Source organism: Asparagus officinalis, chromosome 6 (assembly GCF_001876935.1).
Source record: "Asparagus officinalis chromosome 6, Aspof.V1, whole genome shotgun sequence".
Classification (NCBI taxonomy): domain Eukaryota; kingdom Viridiplantae; phylum Streptophyta; class Magnoliopsida; order Asparagales; family Asparagaceae; genus Asparagus; species Asparagus officinalis.
Window position 1 is genome coordinate 13,222,107 of NC_033799.1, and position 24,005 is coordinate 13,246,111.

Below are 24,005 nucleotides of genomic sequence, written 5' to 3' on the forward strand. Positions count from 1 at the left end.
TCTTCAGTTCTTCTCCCTCCTCTTTTACCCGCCTCTATTTCCCGCTACCATATTTTACTCGTCGCCTCCTCTTCCTGGTTCTGTTCATACCCACTGCCTCCTCTTCTCGCCTCCTGTTCTTACCCGCCGCCTCATCACTTTGTTACTCCAGTCACCGCTTTCCTCGTGGCTCTCCTTTTTAACCCGCCGCCTCCTCTATTTCCCGCCTCCTCCTTTACCCGCCGCCTCCTCCATTTCAGTTGTATCTTTGGTAAAGAATGAGTATTTAGACGGCAAAACTGAGATTTGGGCGAAACTAATTTGAGGATTTCTGTCGATTCCGGATTCTAGGGCTTCAGGCGATTCGCTCAAATTCCGCAAGTATAGATCTCACACCCCCTCTCTCTAAATATATTTTTCGATTTGTGTTAGGGTTTTGTAATTATGATTTGGGTAGATTTGGGTTGATTTTTGCTGTTTGCTAAGTTTTGATGCATGACTGGTTACGATTTTGGGTAGATTTGAGTTTTGATGCTTGTTGAGTTTCAGTTTGGGCTGAGTGTTGATATTGGGTTGGGGGGGGGGGGGGGGTTGAGGTTTATTTTGAGATTGGAGAATTTTAAAAACTGGTTCGTTGCCAACTGCCGACATGTTTTTCATGTTGTTGAACAACTGCTGACATGCTTTTCCATATTGTTGAACATTTATTTGGAACCTTCGGCAAGTGTTATTTACATATTAAACACGTTGTTTCATTTATATATTGATTTATCAAATTTCGTTACGACGTGTTATTCTGAAATGCAATATATCAGTTACTCATCATGCTATTCTTATCGTCGACCGAATGCAATATATCAGTTCACTTTCATAAAAATACAGGTTTTCTAAGCATTTTTCAAAAACAGGTAGTTTTCACAAACGAAATTTGTTTTTCCAAAAATTCCTTTTCAAACATGTTCATTTCATCATTTATAAACTTTCCCCAAAGTTTCACTATTTTTGGATATGAATTGATATTTTTAACGAATTTTCAAAACTGCCCAAAACCTGTCATTTTACCCATATCAGTTTTCGGTCGACCGATACGGTCGACCGACGGTTGTCTGTTTTCTGAGAAACTTTCTAGTGTTTTTTCGGTCGACCGGAATTTCCGTCGGTCGACCGAAATTTCCATTCGGTCGACGAAATTTACGTCGGTCGACCGCCAGCTTTAAAACATTGTTTTCTCAGGTTTTTGAACTAATCGGTCGATCGTACCGGTTGACCGACGAGTTGACAAACTGAGCCTAACGACTAGTTTTTCAAATGAGCTTTTTAGTCTTTCACCTATTTCTAGCTGTTGTATTGGGTGCTATATATACCCTATTGCTGCTCTTCTTCTCTATCAATCAAGAAATCCAAGTTTACTGTTTAGCAAGATATTAATCACGTTTAAGAGCTATTTAAGAAGTGTTTCGTTAATCTGTTTTCAAGAGAAAGTTTTCTACAACAAGAAGAGGCTCTCATATTCCATTGGGATCATATTCTTCAGCTCCTCTTGTTTATTGAGAAGTTTTTCTAAACTCTTTCCATATAGCTTATTATCTCACTTTCAATTGATTAGCTATATTCATTAAGTTATTTATTGAGTTTGATTCACTATCACACACACTTATTGAGCTTGATATTTCCATATTATATATTGTGGGTTGTGAGGTGTGATTTAGTGAGTGTGAGCTTCATTGTGTTCTCACTTGTTAATTGAGAACAAATCATTGTATTTAACTTTTATTTGTGAGAATCACTTGTAATACACTTGTACACCGAGAGAAGTGTGAGGAGAGAGAGACGGGGTCAAATCCAATAGGAGTGGCGTCGATTGACGAACCTAGGGAGAGGTTGTAATCGAGCACTTGAGGAGGAGGACACGGGCTAGATTCCTACACTTAGTGTGTAAAGTGTGATTGTTGAGTGATTGTGTAGTGTGAGAGTTTTCGGTGAACTTGTAAACCGAGTGTGTAGAAGTTCCAGCTTCCAAACCGGATTGTGATAGTGGATATCTCCTCGAGGTGAGGAGCGGGGACGTAGGTCGTGGGGACCGAACCTCGTAAACATATCGTGTGTTTGTGTTTTGCTTGTCTCATATTTTATTTGTGCATATTCTTATTATTCTTATTATTCATATCCATCTCTTGCAAGAACATATTGATCAACATAATTTTAATTGCTATTATTTGGTATTAGATTAGCACAAGACCCTAATCACCCACCCCCCCCCCCCCCCCCCTCTAGGGTCTAACAACACAAGCTACATCATTAAGAGTATAGGCATCGATCTGTAATCTCAATTTTCTTGTCAATCTCAATTGCAAAAGTAGGGAATTTTCGGCATTTTCTTGCCAATCTCAATTAAAAAGTATGAGCTTGTTTTGACTAAGAGTTATATCTTCTGCCCTATTTCCGCCTTTGACTATGTGTTTATTAAGGTTAATTCCACTTAACTCCTTGAACATTGTTGATTTCTATTTACTATATGAGCACTTGTTTAAGATTGATGCATAGTATTTATATGAAAAAAATTCCCTTTTAAAACAATGTAGATGACGATATTGATGAAGAGATGTTAATGAGGATGGCTTCTAATGCTACTATCTCTGCAGTGATTTGTGTGTTTGCTTGTTTGATGAGGATACGTAGTAGAAGGAAATCAATCACTTATCATCCTACGGTGAAAAATAAAGAGAAGATAGAATATAGAGCTAGGCACATAAGTCGTGTGTTTAATGACTATAAGGAGAGTTGTAGGACTTATGTTAGAATGAGGCCGCGTGCATTTCATAATCTTGTTAGAATAATGAGATATACCGGCCTACTAAAAGTTTCATGGGGTATTAAAGTAGAAGAATAATTGTTCATGTTCCTTAATATATTAGGTCATAAAAAATAGAATTGTTAGGTCACATTTCCTAAGATCGGGGGAAACTGTTTCAAAATACTTTAAAAAGTGCTTGGAAGCCGTTGGTTGTTTAAGGGGGTGGTACATGAAGCAAGCACCACGTGAAGTATCGCCGGATACTACCACCAACCCGTTATACTATCCATATTTCAAGGTAATCATTATTATAATCATTATTATAATATAACTACTTATAATATAACAACTAATTTTACCTTTCTATTATTAATAATTGTTTAATATATCATATAGGATTGCATTGGCATGATAGATGTAACCCATATTGACGTCATGCTTCCCGCTAGCCTTGATGCATGTTTTAGAGGTCGTAAAGGTGTAACACAAAATGTTCTAGCTATATGCACTCCCAACAAGTTATTTTTGTATGTTATAGTTGGATGAGAGGGATCTGTAAATGATTACAGAGTTTTGTAAGATGCGTTATCTAGACCACAACCTCGCGGATTAAGAGTTTACGATGGTAATAAATCAATCAAATAAAGTATGTCTATTTAATTACAATTAAAAAATTTACTAATTTTTTTTGGTAATTATAGGAAAATATTATTTGTGTGATGCGGGCTACACTACTATGCATGGTTTTATCTCCCCATATCGAGGATTGTATTATCATCTAAATGAGCACAAGGGTAGGCCAATCAATAATAGATAAGAGTTGTTCAATTTAAGACACTCATCTCTAAGGTCTAAAATTGAATCAACTTTTAGGGTATTGAAAAATCGTTGAAAAATCCTATCTGTGAAGCTACATTACCCTTTTCCAACTCAAGTTGATATAGTTATTGCATGTACTATACTTTATAACTACATATCCATAGAAGATCCAAGAGATGAGTTGTTGCATGAGGACAATTTCATTGAAGAGGATGGAGATGAAATAGCAAATGAGGCTGAAGAGGGTGTTGTTAACTTTACTCAAACTATGACACAAAGAGAGAAAAGAGATCCAGGAAATGAACGGAGAGCAAAGATGGATCAAATTGCAATTGAAATGTGGGAAGATTATTGTAATAAATATCATGGTGCAGACAAAACTGAGATTGTGATGTAATTTAAGTTATATTTTTCATGTATTATTATACTTGTTGATATATTATCTACTACCTCTATGTACTCGTTGATATTACTGTACTCATGGTAAATAGGTATATTATCTTTATGAATTCTATTTTTGCTTATATCCAGCTTGTTTGTTTGCGGGTTGATATATCATGCTTGTGGGTTATTTATATTTTGCAGATTTAGCTATGATGATTAGTCTTTATGAATGCTATTTTTCGATGTTCGTAATCTATTATTGTATTAACATGAATATTGAATTTTTTTTATTTGTATGTTTTTATTTGTAGCAATCAATCATGGCAGACTTTGATGAAAGTGATAAGTTCAAGGATACTCCACCTAGAACACCAAGAACACCCACTTATCCATACTTCCCAGCTCCTCCACCACCCACTATACTACCATTCCCTCTGCCCCAATACACTGCTCCACCTTCTAATCCATCTTACAATCCTCGTGATATGAACTGCTCATTTATGATTCAACAACCCATGTCATACGTGAATATGCTTAGCAGTAGCTACCCACTTATCTATACTTCCCCTGGTATCCACTCAAGTGAGACTCATTCTTTGAAGAGGCCAATTGCAATTGATCTTGAGGATGAAGCTATCTCACCAAGCAAAAGAAAGAAGCGGGCAGTTGCTAAAAGAAAAATGCAACCAAAAGTCTTGAACAAGAAAGAGAATATAGGGGGGGTGCTAATGCTAAATGGACTGCAGAGAATGATGATGTGTTAATCTCCTTCCTTGCTCAGATGGAAAAGGATGGTCTTAAAGTTGACAAAAATTTTAAGGTGCTCGCATATCGAAAAGCTGCAGAAGAGGTTAACAAGAAGTGTGACACTGAGTTCACAAAGGAGAATGTCATGAACCATGTCAAGTGCTTGAAGGGTAAATGTTTTGATATACGCACCGTTATGAACATGAGTGGGGTTGGTTATGATCCATAAACTAAGATTGTCACCATGGATCCAGATTGTTTTGATAGGTGAACACATGTAATATTTTTAATAAATAAGCAAATTTTGAATATTTACTTATGAGTAAACTGATTTTGTAATATTTCATTGTATAGGACAAAAAATACAATAGCTCTAGGTTGAAGGGGTATTTGAACACTCCTCTCATTCACTATGAGAACTTGTGTTATATCACGAGAGATGACCAAGCAAAGGGTGATCTCACCAAAAATATGACTGAAAAGCTTGGCTCTAGGTAACATGATCTAGTTGATGAGGATCATGTTGATCTTAGTGATAATGAGGTTGATTTCTCCTCTAGCCTACGTCTTGAGCCCGAGAAATCAATTGGGCAAAACAACAACACTCAAGATAAAAAATAAAGACTTCTAGTGGGATAGCTTCTACATCAATTGATACATCAAATCCTAGGAAGAAGAGTAGCAAGGCTAAAGAGGACGAGTCTCTCATGCACGATTTCATTAATACAATGTCATTCTCAATTCAAAATTAACGCATTGTACATTGGAGTGAGACTATGGCAAATGCTCTAATGACACATGAGAATGAGTTTTTTGCAGAGATAATGGATAAAGTGCTTGATTACTTGTATGACCATGAATCAAATTCTAGGAGGTTGATCATCAAAACCAAAATGCTCAAAAGCTATTTATAGAGAAGATTATCAACGAGCAAGGATTTTATGACGTCATATGATGAGGTTGACTTTTGAAAACTTGATATTGCACTACTTTTGAAAACTTGATATTGCACTACTTTTGAAAACTTGGCATATCTATTGCTTTTGTAAACTCATTGCATACTACACTTAGTGGTGTAACTTTATGTTGCTAATTATGTAAGTTGAACACTTAGCGGTGTAACTTTATGCATATTTCACTACTTTTTCCAATATGATGTATATTTCATTACTCTAATTGCAATCTCATTATGAGCTTGGGTTCTTTTGCAGGTTTATATAAATATGGATGGATATGATACTTGATAGCAACCTATATTGCACGATATGTATTGGTATGGCTATTTTGTATTGTTCAATTTGGGCAATGATGATGGTCATATTATGAGAATGCAATCTACAATGATTTTCTATGTTTAGGTAGGGTAATCTAGGATGAGAATGCAACCTACATTGTATTTACAATGTTAGGTGAGACAATCCATTCATGTGATTGCAACCTACATTGCAACATCATTGTTAGATGATGCAATCCATGTATTCAATTTTAATATCTATATCTGAGCTCCTACCTTGGTCCTATTATGATTTTTCTAATAGTTGCTTGTCTGGGCCGTGGTTATTTGAGTTATAGCTTGTTACTGAGCATGTTTTTGATGGCTTGTGAGCTTGATTGTTTCACATTCGATTTGTTTCAATGGTTGCTTGTGAGTTTGTTACTGAGCATGTTTGTTTCTGATTCAGTTTGTTTTCTATGATTTGCTAGCTTGTGAGTTTGTTTTAGATTCAATTTGTTTTAGATTTAGGTTATTTCAGATTCAATTTGTTTCAGATTCCGTTTGTTTTCTAATGGTTGCTTGTGAGCTTGTTACTGAGCATGTTTTTAGATTCAGCTAGAACTAACACGAGAACCACTAGAACTAATAGGGGCTCAACCAGAATTAACATACCATTAAAACTAACGCTTATATTAAAAATAACACTAGCTGCAAGTTAGAACTAATATGACATCAAGTAGAACTAACATAAGAGCCACTAGAACTAACATGGACTCAATTAGAACTAACATACCACTAGAACTAACGCTTATATTAGATATAACACTAGCTACAAGTTAGAACTAAAATAACATCAGCTAGAACTAACACGAGAGTCACTAAAACTAACAGGGGCTCAACTAGAACTAGCATACTACTAGAACTAACGCTTATATTAGAAATAACACTAGTGACAGGTTAGAACTAATATGACATCAGCTAGAACTAATACGAGAGCCACTAAAACTAACAAGCGCTCAACTAGAACTAACATATCACTAGAACTAACGCTTATATTAGAAATAACACTAGCTACAAGTTAGAACTAACATGACATTAGGTAGAACTAATACGAGAGCCACTAGAACTAACATGGCTCAACTAGAACTAACATATCACTAGTACTAATTGTTAGACCCTAGAGGGGGGGGGGGGGATTAGGGTCTTATGCTAATCTAATCCGATTTTATGCTAATTAAAACTAATTAACAAATTATTCTTGCAAGAGAGATATACAATATGTTACAAGTAAGAATAAGCAATATGAACAAAGGTAAATATCCTAGCAATGAGATATATTATGAGATATATGTAAGGATATATAATTAACACAAGGGTAAACGATCTAAACTAGATAGTAGGCAATATAATCAATAAGTAATATACAAAGGCGATATAAGATATGAACATAAAAATAAGTGCGCCAATGCAATCACAAACAAATGATATGATTACGGAGTTCGGTCCCCACGACCTACGTCTCCGCTCCTCACCTCGAGGAGATCTCCACTATCATAACCGGGTTTTCTATATTTACCCGAACAATGTTTACACCTCACAATACAGTTTTCTAGTTTACCGAAAACTCTACAACTAACACACTCTTGTAATCCCACTCTACACCCTCTAAAGTGTTGAACTAGACGTGTCTCTCTTAAGTGCTCGGATACAACCTCTCTCTAGGTTCGTCAATCGACGCTACTCCTCTTGGGATGATCCCCGACTCTCGCCACATACTTCTCTCGGTGTATAAGTGTAATACAAAGTGATCTCACAATTAAGCACAATACAAAGTGTCTGTTCTCTATAATGGATGAGAACGAATTATAAGCTCACTCTCTAAGTTACACAATCTCACAACCCAATTATACTATGAATGTAAATATAATAAGCTTAATGGTTGTGTATGTGTAAACAAAGAGAAAATAAAATCAACTAAACTCAATATGAACACTAGCTTAATAAAATGAATCAAACAATATAAAATATAAAGCTAGATTGAGTTTAGAAAACTTCTTAATAGATCAAGAGTGGAAGGAGAAGAGTTGGATGCTCAAACACCAAATAGATGATCTCCTCAAGCTCTTGTGGAATTGATTCACAAAACCGAAACACTCAAATGCTTAAAAGCTTATAAACACACTTTAAACAAACTTAAACCCTTGATTAAAACTTTGTTAAACCTCTTGGATTGCTACTAAAAATTGAGGTATAAGGGAGTATTTATAGCCTCCCAAAACCTCAGCCAAAAACTTCAAACAAAATACCAAAAAATCCACAGAATCGAAAATCAGATTCTGTACAAAAATAGCCGTTGGAGTGAACGACAGTCGACTGTGGAAAACCCGTGGTTGACCGCGAGCCACTTTCGAGGCTTAGAAAATTCCAGAAACTTTGACGGTCGACTGTGGGAATTTTCGAGCTGATGGTCGACCGCGAAAGTTACTGATGGCTCCACATGGAAAAACAAAGGCGCGGTCGACCGTGACGGTCGACCGTAAACTGACATATGAGAAAACAGGTTTGAAAGTTGATTTTCTGATTTTAAAACATTGTTTAAAATATCAAATAAATTTTAAAAAATGTAAAACTTTGGAAAATGATTGTAGACATGATAATAAACATGAAAATGATTGTAGACATAATAATAAACTTTGGGAAAGGACCCCCCCCCCCAAAAAAAAATATCATCATTTTGTAAAATAGTTCAAAACATGAAAATATGAACATATGAGTTTTGATATTTTAGCTTAACCATGTTTTGAAATAATACAAAATAATTTTATAAACTTGAAGAAAGATGTAAACTATTGTTATGAAGTCTATAAATAATGAATATAGTATTTTATCAAAATACATATATAATGCACTAAAACATGATTTCATTGAACTGAATAAAATTAATATTGATGAAATCATATATATGCATGTAAGTATGAAACAAAAATATGTTTTCTAATTATATTTAATTGTTTCATAGTAAAACTTGAAAACTATCAAACCAAAACATATATGTATATATATAACTGTATATATACATGGAAACCAATAAATATGTGTGTATATTATATTGAGCTTAAGGTACTAACACACATAATATAAACTCCTAAACTAAATTATCCAAGCTTGATCTTGATTTTCAATAGCTTGACTTGGTAATTGTAGGCTGTCTAAAAATCACAATAGATAACTTATCCCCCATCAAACACCGGTGATGGAAGTTACAATCTGACGACTTCCAGAAGGCTACAATCTGAAGACTTTCACGACAACTGATGGAAGCTCTAATCAACAGCCTTCACAATCAACATCGGGAGTTACAATCTGACGACTCTCATATTCTCAAGGAGCCAAGACGAAGATTACAAGACAATAATCTTTGCAACGTTATGACAAAAGAGATTACTTGTTGATAATCTCTTCAAGACCAAAACGCGGAGGTCCTCCCCGTGTATCAACAGTAAAACGCGAACATCAAAACGCCAGGGTCGAACCAGCGTTACAATATCAAAACGCCAGGGTCGAAACCCGCGTTACAATATCAAAACGCCAGGGTCGAAACCCGCGTTACAATATCAAAACGCCAAGGTCGAACCCCGCGTTACAACATCAAAAACGCCAAGGTCGATCCCCGCGTCTCAAAGCAGCAAGTTGAACGCGAGCGACCCTCGCGTTCGTAGGGATTCAACTAACGCCGACCCCCGCGTCGCCAAGCCACAATCCAAACGCGGGCGACCCTCGCGTTCGTAGGGGTTCAACCAGCGCCGACCCCCGCGTTTCCAAGCAGGCAACAAGCTAAACGCGAGCGACCCTCGCGTTCAATGATGTTCAGCCAACACCCAACCTCGCGTCTCAATTCAAAGACGCGAGGTTAGGGTCCTGAACGCCAACGTTGGCATTTGACTCATTCAACATGAGTTGAACGGTTCTAAAACCGTTTCCCACGATTTAAGGGCGGTTACACCCCACTTAGGAGAGATTTAAGGGGCGGTTTCACCCCCTTAATCCTCTATAAATAACTGAAGATCAATTCAGTTCAAGGCTCTCTTTCGGTTGGAATTTTTGGCTCGGATCGACCACCGAAGGTTGGCATTTATTCGGAGCTGAGACTTGGCAGCAAAGGGAGAGATCGGCAATAGGAGCTTCTTCAATCATCGGATCTGGAAGCATTCTTCAGCAACCGAGATCCAGAGGCTTTGATCCTTGGCTTATTAACCGAACTTTCGGTTCAAATCAACTCTTTCATAGAGTTTCAAACTCGTTCAGAGTTATCAACTCATCAAGAGTTCTAAAACTTGCCACGCAAGTTCTCCACAACGTCAAATCGTGAGGAGAAGACATCGTTCCAGTGAATCAAGACGTGCGGATCGTCAACGGAGAGCAAACTCGACGCGAGCATTCGAGGGAGGCACTCCATCGCCACCGTGAAGAACCCAGTTTTAAACAAAGAGGAAGAACCAATTTCGTTCTCCTCTCTTTTGTAATCAAGTTGTAATCGGAATCAAAGAAATACAAATCAATTTTCTTTATTCTTTTCATTGCAATTTTTCCCTACATACAAAAGATGGCGACTCCGCTGGGGACAAGCTTCTGTGACGAAGAAGTGGTGGTGCAATCCGATGTTCATCTCACTGGAACAACCGTCGAAACTCTCGTGGTAGAGTTTGATCAAGCCAAGTTCGAGGAGACCCTCTCTTTTGGATCCCTTAGCCTCAAGGCCAAGCGTGGTGTCCGCAAGATCTCAAAGGAGGTCAAATCTGTTGTTGAAACGCCAAAGAAAGTCCTCTCCTTTGGTCAAAATTTGTCGAACAGCCCCTCCGCTCCAGGAGCGGGCTCGGCCTCTGCTGAACTCGCACAGCGAGTTGAATATCCCACCTCCGCGTCAACACGACGTGCCACAGGCCATAAACGGCCTATAGAGGAGACCAGCTCCATAAACGTCAACGACGTTGCTGCAAAAGCCTTGAAACAGGCCAAGAAGAACGCTGCTCGTCGAAGAAGGAGGTCTCAGCGACGGGCACAACTTCGAGAAAATCGATCCACCAACCAACGCGAACTTCACGTTCGAGAGCCTAAACGCGACCCTGAGCTCCGCGTCTATGAGCCCGAACAGGAGCTTCGCGAGAACTTGACTGAACGCGACCCTCAATGGCGCGTTTTACAGCCAAAACGCGAACCTCAAGCCTTCGTTGAACGCGAACTTCAACTTCGCGTTTCCAAGTCAAAACACGACCCTCGCGTCGACAATGAAGAACGCGACCCTCATGTCGCCAAACCAAAACGAAAGCCTTCGTTAAAAGGTTCCGAACCATGGCTCTCCGGTGTTCGTCAGGTATGACACAGTCTACCTTAGTAGAGACCTGTCGACACAACCTGCAGACCAACATCCTAGCTCGAATAGGGGTTGCAGAATGTCGTTCTTGGAGACAACTGATCTCTCAAGGCGAACAGGCTCAGAAGATTATTGCCAGGATCAAAGCTGAAGAACAAAGTGGGCAAGATCAGCCCGAGCAATCGGACCAAGCCCAATCTTCTCCTGAGCAATCGGACCAAGCTCATTCTTCCCAGTCAGAACCAGAAGATACTACGACCACTGAAGCTAATCCTCTTCAGTAGGATACCGGGTCTCCAATAACTATCACGTTAACAACTACCTCTGATAGTCAAACTCGTTAGATAGTGGCCCACTAGGCGACGTGCCATGTCTACCCTTTTTCCCCTTGCACTTGTTCAAGACTGGGGGTTGGTTTATTTGTAGTTCATTGGATTATGAGTAATAAATTTTCTGAGTTGTTATGTTTAATAGAATACCTCTGTCAACCACAGAATCTACCAAAACTATCACGTCCATCAACTTGTCAATCCGTTTCAATAGGATGGCAAGTCCACAAAACTATCACGTTAACATTTACCCCTGATAGTCCATCAACTTGTCAATCCGCTTCAATAGGATGACAGGTCCACTAAAACTATCACGTTCATGATCACCTCTGATAGTCTGCTTTCTCCAAATTCCCCCACCAATCCTCTTCAAATAGGATGACGGGTCTATCAAAACTATCACGTTAATGATTACCTCTGATAGTCCATTCTCTCCAAATTCTCTTGCCAATCCTCTTCAAGTAGGATGGCGGGTCCACAAAAAACTATCACGTTAACCGTTACCTCTGATAGTCAAACTCATCAGATAATGGCCTACCAGGTGATGTGCCTCTATTTCGACTTCATGGATAGTGCCTCACTAGGCGATGTGCCTTGTCTACCTCTTTTCTTCCCCTGCTAAGTCTTAATCAAGACTGGGGGTTGGTTACTTGGAATCCATTGGATTAAGAGTAACGAATCTTTCACATCGTCGAGTTAACATTACACTTCTGACGATTATCATCCCCACAGAGTATGCATTCAACTTGCATCACTCCCAATTTGTCACGTTAACAATATACCTCTGACAACAATCAACTTATCAATCCTCGTCAATAGGATGATAAGTCCCCAAAATTGCTCAACTCGTTATCTTCCCCAGCAAGACACCAAGTCTTCAAAATCAAATTCAAATCACGAGCATCAAAACTCATCGCTTCTGATGATAAACTCACCTAGCAAGTCTCCCCAGCGAGACGCTAATTCCCAAAACCTTGTGCAAGTCACAAGTACACATTCTCTTGTCACGTTAACACTAAACCTCTGACAATTCACTTATCAATCCTCGTCAATAGGATGATAAGTCCAAAAAGTTGTTCTAATCGCAACACAAATCCTGTCACGTTAACACTATACCTCTGACAATCCACTTATCAATCCTCGTCAATAGGATGATAAGTCCACAAAGTTGCTCCAATCGCAACACAAATCTTGTCACGTTAATACCAAACACCTCTGACAAAATCCACCTATCGACTCTCCCCAATAGAGTGATAAGTCCACAAAATTGCCCTGATCGCAATATCTTTCCCGTCAAGTTAACATCATACCTCTGACGACACAATCCACTTATCGACTCTCCTCAATAGAGCGATAGGTCCTCAAATTCTAGTCAAGTTAACATCACACCTCTGACAACACAAATCAACTTATCGACTCTTTTCAATTGAGCGATAGATCCATAAAATACTGTTAGGTTAACATCACACCTCTAACAGTTAAACCCTCCCCAATGAACTTGTTAATCCTTTTTCAACAAGAATAGCAAGTTTTCATTATGAAATCCCCAGCGGATTAAAGATTTTCTGGAATTATCCTAGTGATAATAAAGAAAATTTCTGAATTTCACTCTAAGTGAAAACTCATGCCAAGTTAATATTACACCTCTGGCACTTCTAATTTTCTTTTAGTGTTTCGAATAACGCAGGAAGAAACAGTGACAAAAACCTACGTATTCAACATCGTAGCGGGTCGGTATTAATAACGCCCAAATCCATGCCTTACACGCATGGGGAACTTTATCCCAAATCCTAAGTAGGGATAAGCCTACGCCTAACACGCGTTGCCGGTTAGTCTTTTTCCGTAAAAATGACAAAGTCTATGTATTCAAAATCATAGCATCAAGTCTAAGAGAGTTTATTCTCTTAGCACAACGTTACATGTGGAACGGACTTAGACAATCCACATGCTAGCCCGATTCAAACGGTAGTCGGTAAAGGCTTATCAAATCCGTTGATGGCTGAGGGTTTGCCAAAAATCCTATGCAGGTTTTCAGGCCCACCAGCTTAATGGACGTGAGCCAAGACTTGAAACGAATAAGCTGAAGACAAGTCTCAAAGACTTAGTCAAAAATGCATGACAGTCACACTCGCGTCTCAAGTTCAAAACGCCGAGGTCAGACCCGCGTTGCAAAAAAAAAAATGCATGACAGTCACACTCGCGTCTCAAGTTCAAAACGCCGAGGTCAGACCCGCGTTGCAAAAAATCACGACGCCGAGGTCACACCCCGCGTCTCAAGTTCAAAACGCCAAGGTCAGACCTGCGTTGCAAAAATCAAGACGCCGAGGTCACACCCGCGTCTCAAGTTCAAAATGCCGAGGTCAGACCCGCATTGCAAAAATCACGACGCCGAAGTCAGCCCCGCGTCTCAAGTTCAAAATGCAGGGTCCACCCCCACATTCCAAAAGCGGGATTATGGCGCATACCTTTACACAGGCCCCATGTGACAAATCCCTTCAACCAAGATGCCTTCGAAGCAAGTGCAGAGAACGACTCCTTTACAACAAGAAATCAACGGCTCTAAGATCAGAGTTAAGATCCAAAGTATTCCGAAAATTCGTCCCAGTCAACCGCGAACTTTCGAAAACTTTGGAGGGGGTTCTGTAGGCTGTCTAAAAATCACAATAGATAGCTTATCCCCCATCAAATACCGGTGATGGAAGTTACAATCTGACAACTTCCAGAAGGCTACAATCTGAAGACTTTCACGACAACTGATGGAAGCTCTAATCAACAGCCTTCACAATCAACATCGGGAGTTACAATCTGACGACTCTCATATTCTCAAGGAGCCAAGACGAAGATTACAAGACAATAATCTTTGCAACGTTATGACAAAAGAGATTACTTGGTGATAATCTCTTCAAGACCAAAACGCGGAGGTCCTCCCCGTGTATCAACAGTAAAACGCCAGGGTCGAAACCCGCGTTACAATATCGAAACGCCAGGGTCGAAACCCGCCGTTTCAACATCAAAACGCCAAGGTCGAACCCCGCGTCACAACATCAAAACGCCAAGGTCGAACCCCGCGTCACAACATCAAAACGCTCCCCGCGGCTCAAAGCAGCAGTTGAAGCGAGCGGACCCGCGCGTTCGTAGGGATTCAACTAACCGCAGACCCCCGCTGTCGCCAAGCCACATCCAAACAGCGGCGCGACCCTCGCGTTCGTAGGGTTCAACCACGCGCCGACCCCCGCGTTTCAAGCATGTGCAACATGCCTAAACGCGAGCGACCCTCGCTGGTTCAATGATGTTCAGCCAACACCCAACCTCGCACCGTCTCAATTCAAAGACCGCAGGTTAGGGTCCTGACGCAAACGTTGGCATTTGACTCATTAACATGAGTTGAACGTTCTAAAAACCGTTCCACGATTTAAGGGCCGGTTACACCACACTTAGGAGAGATTTAAGGGGCGCCGTTTCACCCCTTATCCTCGTAGAAATAACTGAAGATCAATTCAGTTCAAGGTTTTCGGTTCGGGAATTTTTGGCTCGATCGACCACCGAAGGTTGGCATTATTCGCGAGCTGAGACTGGCCAGCAAAAGGGAGAGATCCGCAATAGGAGCTTCTTCAATCTCTGATCTGGAAGCATTCTTCAGCAACCGAGATCCAAGAGGCTTTGCAATCCTTGGCTTATTAACCGAACTTTCGGTTCAAATCAACTCTTTCATATGAGTTTCAAACTCGTTCAGAGTTATCAACTTATCAAAGAGTTCTAAACTTGCACGCAAGTTCTTCGCACAACGTCAAATCGTGCAGGAGAAGAACACTTCGTTCCAGCTGGAATCAAGACCGTGCGGAATCGTCAACGGAGCTAGAGCAAACTCGACGGCAAGCATTCGAGGGATGGCACTCCATCGCCAGTGCCGTGCTGAAGAACCCAGTTTTAAACAAAGGGGAGAAACAATTTCGTTTCTCCTCTTTTTAGTAATCGATTGTAATCGGCAATCAAAGAAATACAAGTCAAATTTTCTTTATTATCTTCTTTGCAATTTTCCCTACATACAAAAGATTGGCGACTCCGCTGGGGACAAGCTTCTGCTGACGAAGAGTGGTTGTGCATCCGATGCTTCAGTCTCACTGGAAACAACGCGTCGAAACTCTCGTGGTTAGAGTTTGATCAAGCCAGTTCGACGAGGACCCTCTCTTTTGGATCCCTAGCCTTCAAGGCGCCAAGCGTGGTGTCCGCAAGATCTCAAAGAGAGGTCAAATCTGCTTGTTGAAACGCCAAGAAATCCTCTCTTTGTATAAGGTTATTACGTTATGCAATTTAATCGTCAAAATTTGTCGAACAGCCCCTCCGCTCCAGGTAAGATGAGCGGCTCGGCCGTCTGCCTGAACTCGCACAGCGAGTTGAATATCCCACCTCCGCCGGTCAACACGACGTTGCCCACAGGGCCATAACGGCCTAATAGAGCGAGACCAGCTCCATAAACGTCGAACGGACGTTGATGCAAAACGCCTTGAACAGCGCCATAGTAAGAACGCGCTCGTCGAAGGAAGGAGGTCTCAGCGACGCGGCACAACTTCGGAAAATCGATCACCAACCAACGCGAACATTCACCGTTCGAGAGCCTAAAACGCGACCCTGAGCTCCGCGTCTATTGAGCCCGAACAGAGCTTCGCGAAGAACTTGACTGAACGCGAACCCTCAATGGCGCGTTTACAGCCAAAACGCCGTGACCTCAAGCCTTCGGTGAACGCGAACTTCAACTTCGCGTTGCCAATGTCAAAACACGGCACCCTCGCGTCGACAATGAAAGAACGCGACCCTCATGTCGCCAAACCAAAACGCGACCTTCGTGTTTCATGTGCCAGACGCGACCCTCGTGTTTTTCAAGTGCCAAACACGACCTTCGCGCTCTCAGGTGCCTAAACACGACCTTCGCGTCTCAGATGCCAAACGCGACCCTCGCGTCCCAAGTTCCAAATCCATACCGCCGCCTGGTGTATACCTGTCGACACAACCTTCAGACCAACATCCTAGCTCGAGATAGGCGGTTGCATGAATGTCGTCTTGGAGGACAACTGATCTCTCAAGTGCGACAGGCTCAGAAGATTATTGCCCAGGATCAAGCTGAAGAACAAATGGGCCAAGATCAGCCGAGCAATCGGACCAAGCCCAATCTTTCCTGAGCAATCGCACCAAGCTCATTCTCCCGTCAGAACCAGAAGAGACTACGACCACTTGAAGCTTAATCCTCTTCAGCCTAGGATACCGGGTCTCAATTAACTATCACGTAACAAACTACCTCTTGATAGTCAAACTCGTTAGATAGTGGTCCCACTAGGCGGACGTGCCATGGTCTACCCCTTTTCTTTGCCCATGCACTTATTCAAGACTGGGTGAATTTATTTGTGTTCATGGATTCTGAGTAATAATTTCTGAGTTGTTATGGTTTAATAGAATACCTCTTGTCAACCACAGAATCTACCCAAAACTATCGACGTCCATCAACTTGTCAATCCGTTTCAATAGGATGGCAATGTTCACAAAACTATCACTAACAGTTACTGATAGTCCATCACTTGTCAATCCGCTTTCAATTAGATTGACAGGATCACTAAAACTATCACGTTCCTATGATCACCTCTGCATAGTTCTGCTTTCTCCAAATTCCCCCACCAATCCTCTTCAATAGGATGACGGGTCTTCAAAAACTATCCGTTAATGATTACCTCTGATAGTCCATTTCTCTCCAAATTCTTCTTGCCAATCCTCTTCAAGTAGGATGGCGGCCCGTCCACAAAAAACTATCACTGTAAAGTTACTCTGATAGTCAACTCATCAATAATGGGGCCCCTACCAGGTGATGTGCCTCTATTTCGACTTCATAGTGCCTCATACGGCAATGATGCCTTGCTCTACCTCTTTTTTCTTCCCCTGCTAAGTCTTATATCAAGACTGGTGTTGTGCCGGGTTGTTACTTAGTGAATCATTGGATTAAGCAGTAACGAATCTTTCACATCGTCGAGTTAACATTACACTTCTGACGATTATCATCCGCCACGAGTATGCAGTAACTTGCATCACTCTTCCAATTTGTCACTGTAACAATATACCTCTTGCACAACAATCACTTATCAATCCTCTGTCAACTAGGGATGATAAGTCCCCAAAATTGCTCAACTCGCTTATCTTCCCCAGCAAGACACCAAGCTTCAAAATCAAGATTTCAAATCACGAGCCATCAAAAACTCATCGCTTCTGATGATTAAACTTCACCTAGCAAGTCTCCCCAGCGAGACGCTATTCCCCAAAACCGGGCAGTCACAGAAGTACACATTTCTTTGTCCGTTAACCCTAAAACCTCTCGACAATTCACTTATCAATCCTCAGTCAATAGCGATGATAAGTCCAAAAAGTTGTTCTATCGCAACACAAATCCTGGACGTTAACACTATATACCTTGACAATCATATTCAATTCCTCGTCAATAAGGATGTTATAAGTCCACAAAGTTGTCATCGCAACAACAAATCTGTATCGTTAATACCAAAACCTCTGACAAAATCCACCTATCGACTCTCCCCAATAGAGTGATAAGTCCACAAAATTGCCTGATCGCCCAATACTTTCCGTCAAGTAACATCTTACCTTCTGAACGACACAATCCACTTATCGACTCTCCTCAATAGGCGATAGGTCCTCAAAATTCTAGTCAAGTTAAACATGCACACCCTGACAAACCACAAATCAACTATCGACTCTTTTTCATTGAGCGATAGCATCCATAATAAATACTGGTTATAGCGTTAACATCACACCTCTAACAGTTATAACCCTCCGCCATGAACTTGTTAATCCTTTTTCAACAGAATAGCAAGTTTTCATTATGAAAACTCCAAGCGCATAGATTAAAGAGTTTCTGGAATTATCCTAGTGAATAATAAAGAAAATTTTCTGAAGTTCACATCTAATGTGAAAACTCATTGCCAGTTAATATTACACCTCTGGCACTTCTAATTTTCTTTTAGTGTTATCGAATAACGCAGGAAGAAACAGTGACAAAATCTACGTATTCAATCATCCGTAGCGCGGGCGGTATTAATAACGCCAAATCCATGCCTTACACGCATGCGGCGAACATTATCCCAAATCCTAATAGGGATAGCCTACGCCTAACACGCGTGCGGTTAGTCTTTTTCCGCTAAAATGACAAAGTCTATGCTATTCAAAATCATAGCATCAAGTCTAAGGAGTTTATTTCGTCTTAGCACAAACGTTTACATGGTGCGAACGGACTTAGACAATCCAACATGCGTAGCCGCGATTCAACGGTAGTCCGGTAAAGGCTTCATCAAATCCGTTGATGGCGAAAGGTTGCCCAAAATCCTATGCAGGTTTCAGGCCCACCAGCTTAATGGACGTGAGCAAGACTGGAAAACGAATAAGCTGAAGACAAGCTCTTCAAAGACTTAGTCAAAAATGCATGACAGGTCACACTCGCGGTCTCAAGTTAAAACGCCTGAGCCGTCAGACCCGCGTATGCAAAAATCACGACGCCGAGGTCACACCCCGCCGTTCTCAATGTTCAAAACGCCAATGGTCAGACCTGGCGTTGCACCAAAAATCAAACGCAACGAGGTCCACACCCGCCTCGTCTTCAAGTTCAAAATGGCCGAGGTCAGACCGCATTGCCAAAAATCCGACGCCGAAGCAGCCGCCGGTCTCAAGTTTCAAAAATCAGGGTCCACCCCCACATTCCAAAAGCGGTGATTACTGGCCGCATACCTTTAACACAGGCCCCATGTGACCAATCCTTCAACCAAGATGCCTTCGAAGCAAGTGCAGAGAACGACTCCTTTACAACAAGAAATCCAACGGCTCTAAGATCAGAGATTAAGATCCAAAGTATTCCGAAAATTCGTCCCATGTACCGCGAACTTTCCGAAAACTTTGGAGGGCGTTCTGTAGGCCTGCTTAAAAATCACAATAGATAGCTATCCGCCATCAAATACGGCTGATGGAAGTTACAATTCTTGAACCAACCTTTTCAGCTAAGCGCTACCAATCTGAAACTTTCACGCACTGATGGAAGCTTAATCAACAGCCTTCACAATCAACATCGGGAGTTACAATCTGACGACTCTCATATCTCAAGGACGCCAAGACGAAGATTTAAAGACAATATCTTCTGAACGTTATATGACAAAAAGAGATTACTTCGGTGATAATCTCTCAAGACCAAAACGCGGACGGTCCTCCCGTGTTCATCAACAGTTAAAACGCCAAGTGGTCGAAACCCCGCTTAATATCGGAAACGCCAGGGTCGAACCCGCGTAAACAAATACCGCCAGGGTCGAAAACCCGCTTACAATATCAAAACGCCAGGGTCGCAACCCGCGTTTACAATAGAGTGGCAAAACCCCAGGTCGAACCCGCGCTTACAACTGCAAAAAACGCCAAGTCGATCCCGCGTCTCAAAGCAGCAAAGCTGAAACGCGGAGCGACGCTCGCTCGTAGGCGATTCAACAACGCCGACCCCGCGTGCCAGTCGACAAGCCACAATCCAAACGCCCCGGGCGCCCTCGCGTTCGTAGGGCGTTCAACCAACGCCGACCCCCGCGTTTCCAAGCCAGGCCAACAAAGCTAAACGCGAGCGACCCCGCCGTTCAATTGATGTTCAGCAACACCCAACCTCGCGTCTCAATTCAAAAGACGCGAGCCGTTAGGTCCTTGAACGCCAATGTTGGCCATTTGACTCATTCAACATGGCAGTTTGAACGCGTTCTAACCGTTTCCACAGATTTAAGGGCGTTACACCCCACTTAGGAGAGATTTCAAGGGGCGGTTTTTCACCCCCTTAATCCTCTATAAATAACTGGAAGATCAATTCAGTTTCAAGCGTTTTTTCGGTTGTGAATTTTTGGCTCGGATCGAACCACCGAAGGTTGGCCATTTATTCGGGGAGACTTGCCAGCAATAGGAAAGATCGGCAATAGGAGCTTCTTCATCATTGATCTGGAAGATTCGTTCAGCAACGCAAGATCCAGAGGCTTTGCATCCTTGGCTGATTAACCGAACTTTCGCGTTCAAATCAAAACTCTTTATAGAGTTCAAACTCGTTCAGAGTATCAACTCACAAGAGCTTCTAAAACTTTGCCACGCAGTTCTCCACAACGTCAAATCGGAAGGAGAAGACATCGTTCCAGTGATCAAGACTGTGCGGATCTGTCAACGGGAGCAAACTCGACGCAAGCATTCGAGGGAGGCATACCTCCATCGCCACCGTAAGAAACCCCAAAATGCATTCTTAAACAAAAGGCGAAGAAACCAGATTTCGCCTGTTCTCCTCTCTTTTGTAATCCGAATTTAAAATTCGGAATACAAGAAATACAAAGGTCCAAATTTTCTTTATTCTCTTCTTTGTAATTTTCCCTACATACAGTAGTAATCTTGCGGATGAAGCTTGAACTTTGATCTTTAACTTGAATTGTATGGCTTCACTTCATAATCCCGACAACCTCCATTGGATATGATCGTAAATGCGCAATTCCATCCATCCTCCAACTCGTTGTTTGCCTAGAATAAATATGAAAACATAAATACTAGACAAACAACATTAGAAGTAAATTATTTGTTAAACATCATCAAAACAAGAAGGCCAATACTAATGCTTATATTAGAAATACCACTTATATTAGAAATAACACTAGTTGTAAGTTAGAACTAACGTGACATCAGCTAAAACTAACACGAGAGTCACTAGAACTAACATGGACTTAACTAGAACTAACATACCACTAGAACTAACGCTTATATTAGAAATAACACTAAGTGCAAGTTAGAACTAACATGACATCGGCTAGAACTAAAATGAGAGCCACTAGAACTAACTATTAGCCTCTTTGTTTTGATGATGTTTAACAAATAATTTACAACTAATATTGTTTGTCTAATATTTGTGTTTTGTATTCATTGTAGACAAACAATATATTGGAAGATGGATGAAATCAAGCATTCACGATCATATCCAATGGAGATTGGCGGAATAGTGGAGTGAAGCTATGCAAATCCAAGTTAAAAATTTAAGTTCAAGCTTCATCCGTGAGTTTACCAAGTCAAGCATATTGAAGACCAATCTAGCTTAGGTAAATTAGTTTAGGATTTATACTTGTGTGTTAATACTTTGAGCTCAATATAACACATACACACAATTCTTGATTTTGAGTAATTTTAACAAAATATTGAGTTATTGGTTTTTGGACTTAACAACCATTATATACATATTCTATTAAGTCTATAAAATTAATTTATAAAGTTTCAAAACATTGTTTAACTCAATAGTTAAAAATAAAGAAGTTTATGTACACATGTATTTACAAGTTTTGCAAAATACATGAGTTTTCACAAATGAGAAATTCAATTTAAGAATTCTTTTTCTAACATATTCAATTTCATGTTTATAAATATTTTTCAAAGTTTTATTAATTTTTAAATTAATTTTTTATGTTTAATTGAATTTACAAAATCAAGTTTTAAATAAGTTCATGTTCGTGCATGTTTTTACAAAACAGATGAGTTTTCAAAATTAGGAAATGCAATTTAAAAAATTCTTCCTTTACATATTTATATTCATATATAAAAATATTTTCCCAAGTTTTAATAATTTTGAAGTTGTTTTGTTATTTTCAATTGAATTTACAAAAACGAGTTTTCAACAGTTTTTTAGAAGCTGTATATCTGTGTTCAAACAATTATTTCTCACAAATGAGAAGTGATATTTTATAAATTCTTTCTCTAACATGTTCATATACATATTTAGAAACTTCTCTCAAAATTTTATGATTTTTGGAATTGGTTTACTATTTTTAATTGATTTTACAAAGCCAGACACGTAGAAAAATCAGATCTGCCAAACTGCTACAGTACCTACGGTCGACCGCTACAGTACTACGGTCGACCACGCAAGTTACCATTGCATAATGGCTCTATTTTTTCTAGTTCTGATTTTTTAGGGATTTGCCTTATTTTTTTTGGGCTTTTCTTTGTCTTTGGGTTGTTGTCTTGAGTTCTTATAAATACCCATCATCCTTCAACACTTATAATCATCCAAGAAAAATTCTTAAATAAGTTTAAGGGTTTTGAAGTTTGTTTAAAAGAGTTTGTTTATAAAGAGTTTGTTTGTGAAGAAAGTTTCACAAGGGCTTGAGGAAGATCACCAATAGTGTTTGAGCATCCAACTCTTCTCACCCTCTCTCTTGATCCATAGAGAAGTTTTTCTTAAACTCAATTCTAACATTTTATATATTTTGATATTAATTTCATAAGCTAGATTTCATATTGAGTATTAATTATTTCTATTGTATCTCTTTGTTTACACACACAACCATTGAGCTTATTGTATTTGATACATTGTATAATTGGGTTGTGGGATTGTATAACTTAGAGAGTGAGCCTACATTAAGTTCTCATCTAATGTAGAGAACAAATTTATTATATTGAGAGCTTTATTGTTAGATACACTTTGTAATACATTTATACACCGAGAGGAGTGTGTGGTGAGAGACGGGGTTGTCCCAAGAGAAGTAGGGTAGGTGGTAATGCCTAGAGGTAGGTTGTAATTCTAACACTTGAGGGAGATACGGGCTAGAGACTAATACTTAGAGAGTGTAAAGTGTGATTACAAGAGTGTGAGATTGTAGAGTTTTCGGTTAGCTAGAAAACCGTATTGTGAGGTGTAAACGTTTTTCAGGTAAGCGTAGAAAACCCGGTGTGATAGTGGATTTCTCCCCGGGAGTGGGGAGCGGAGACGTAGGATAGAAGGTCCAAACACCATGATCATCTTTGTGTGTTTGTGATTGCCTTGGCGTCTCACTTGTGCTCATTGTTTATTTTATTCTTATCGCCATTATCTATTGCTCATAGTGACCACTATCTTGTTTGTGTTTATATTACCCTTAGTTTCATATCCTCGCACATATATCTCATAATATATATCATTGTTAGGATATTGTCATTTTTTCATATTGCATATTCTTGCTCATAACATATTGTATATTTATCTTGTAAGAATAATATTTGAATTAGTTTTAAATCGGCATAAAATCAGATTAGATTAGCATAAGACCCTAATCACCCCCCTTTAGGGTCTAACAATTGGTATTAGAGCTTGGTGCTATTTTATTTAAGGTCTAATCACATTGATTTAAAGATCCAAGTTATCTTATTTGTGCTAATCTAGTTTTGATTACGTTTGTTTTGCTTGCATATATATATTATGGATATGCACGGTACATCTAGTTTAGGTTATACCATCATTAGATAATTTTTCCTATACCCAATGGTGTGTTAGATTTAAACTTTTTGTTCAATCTAGAC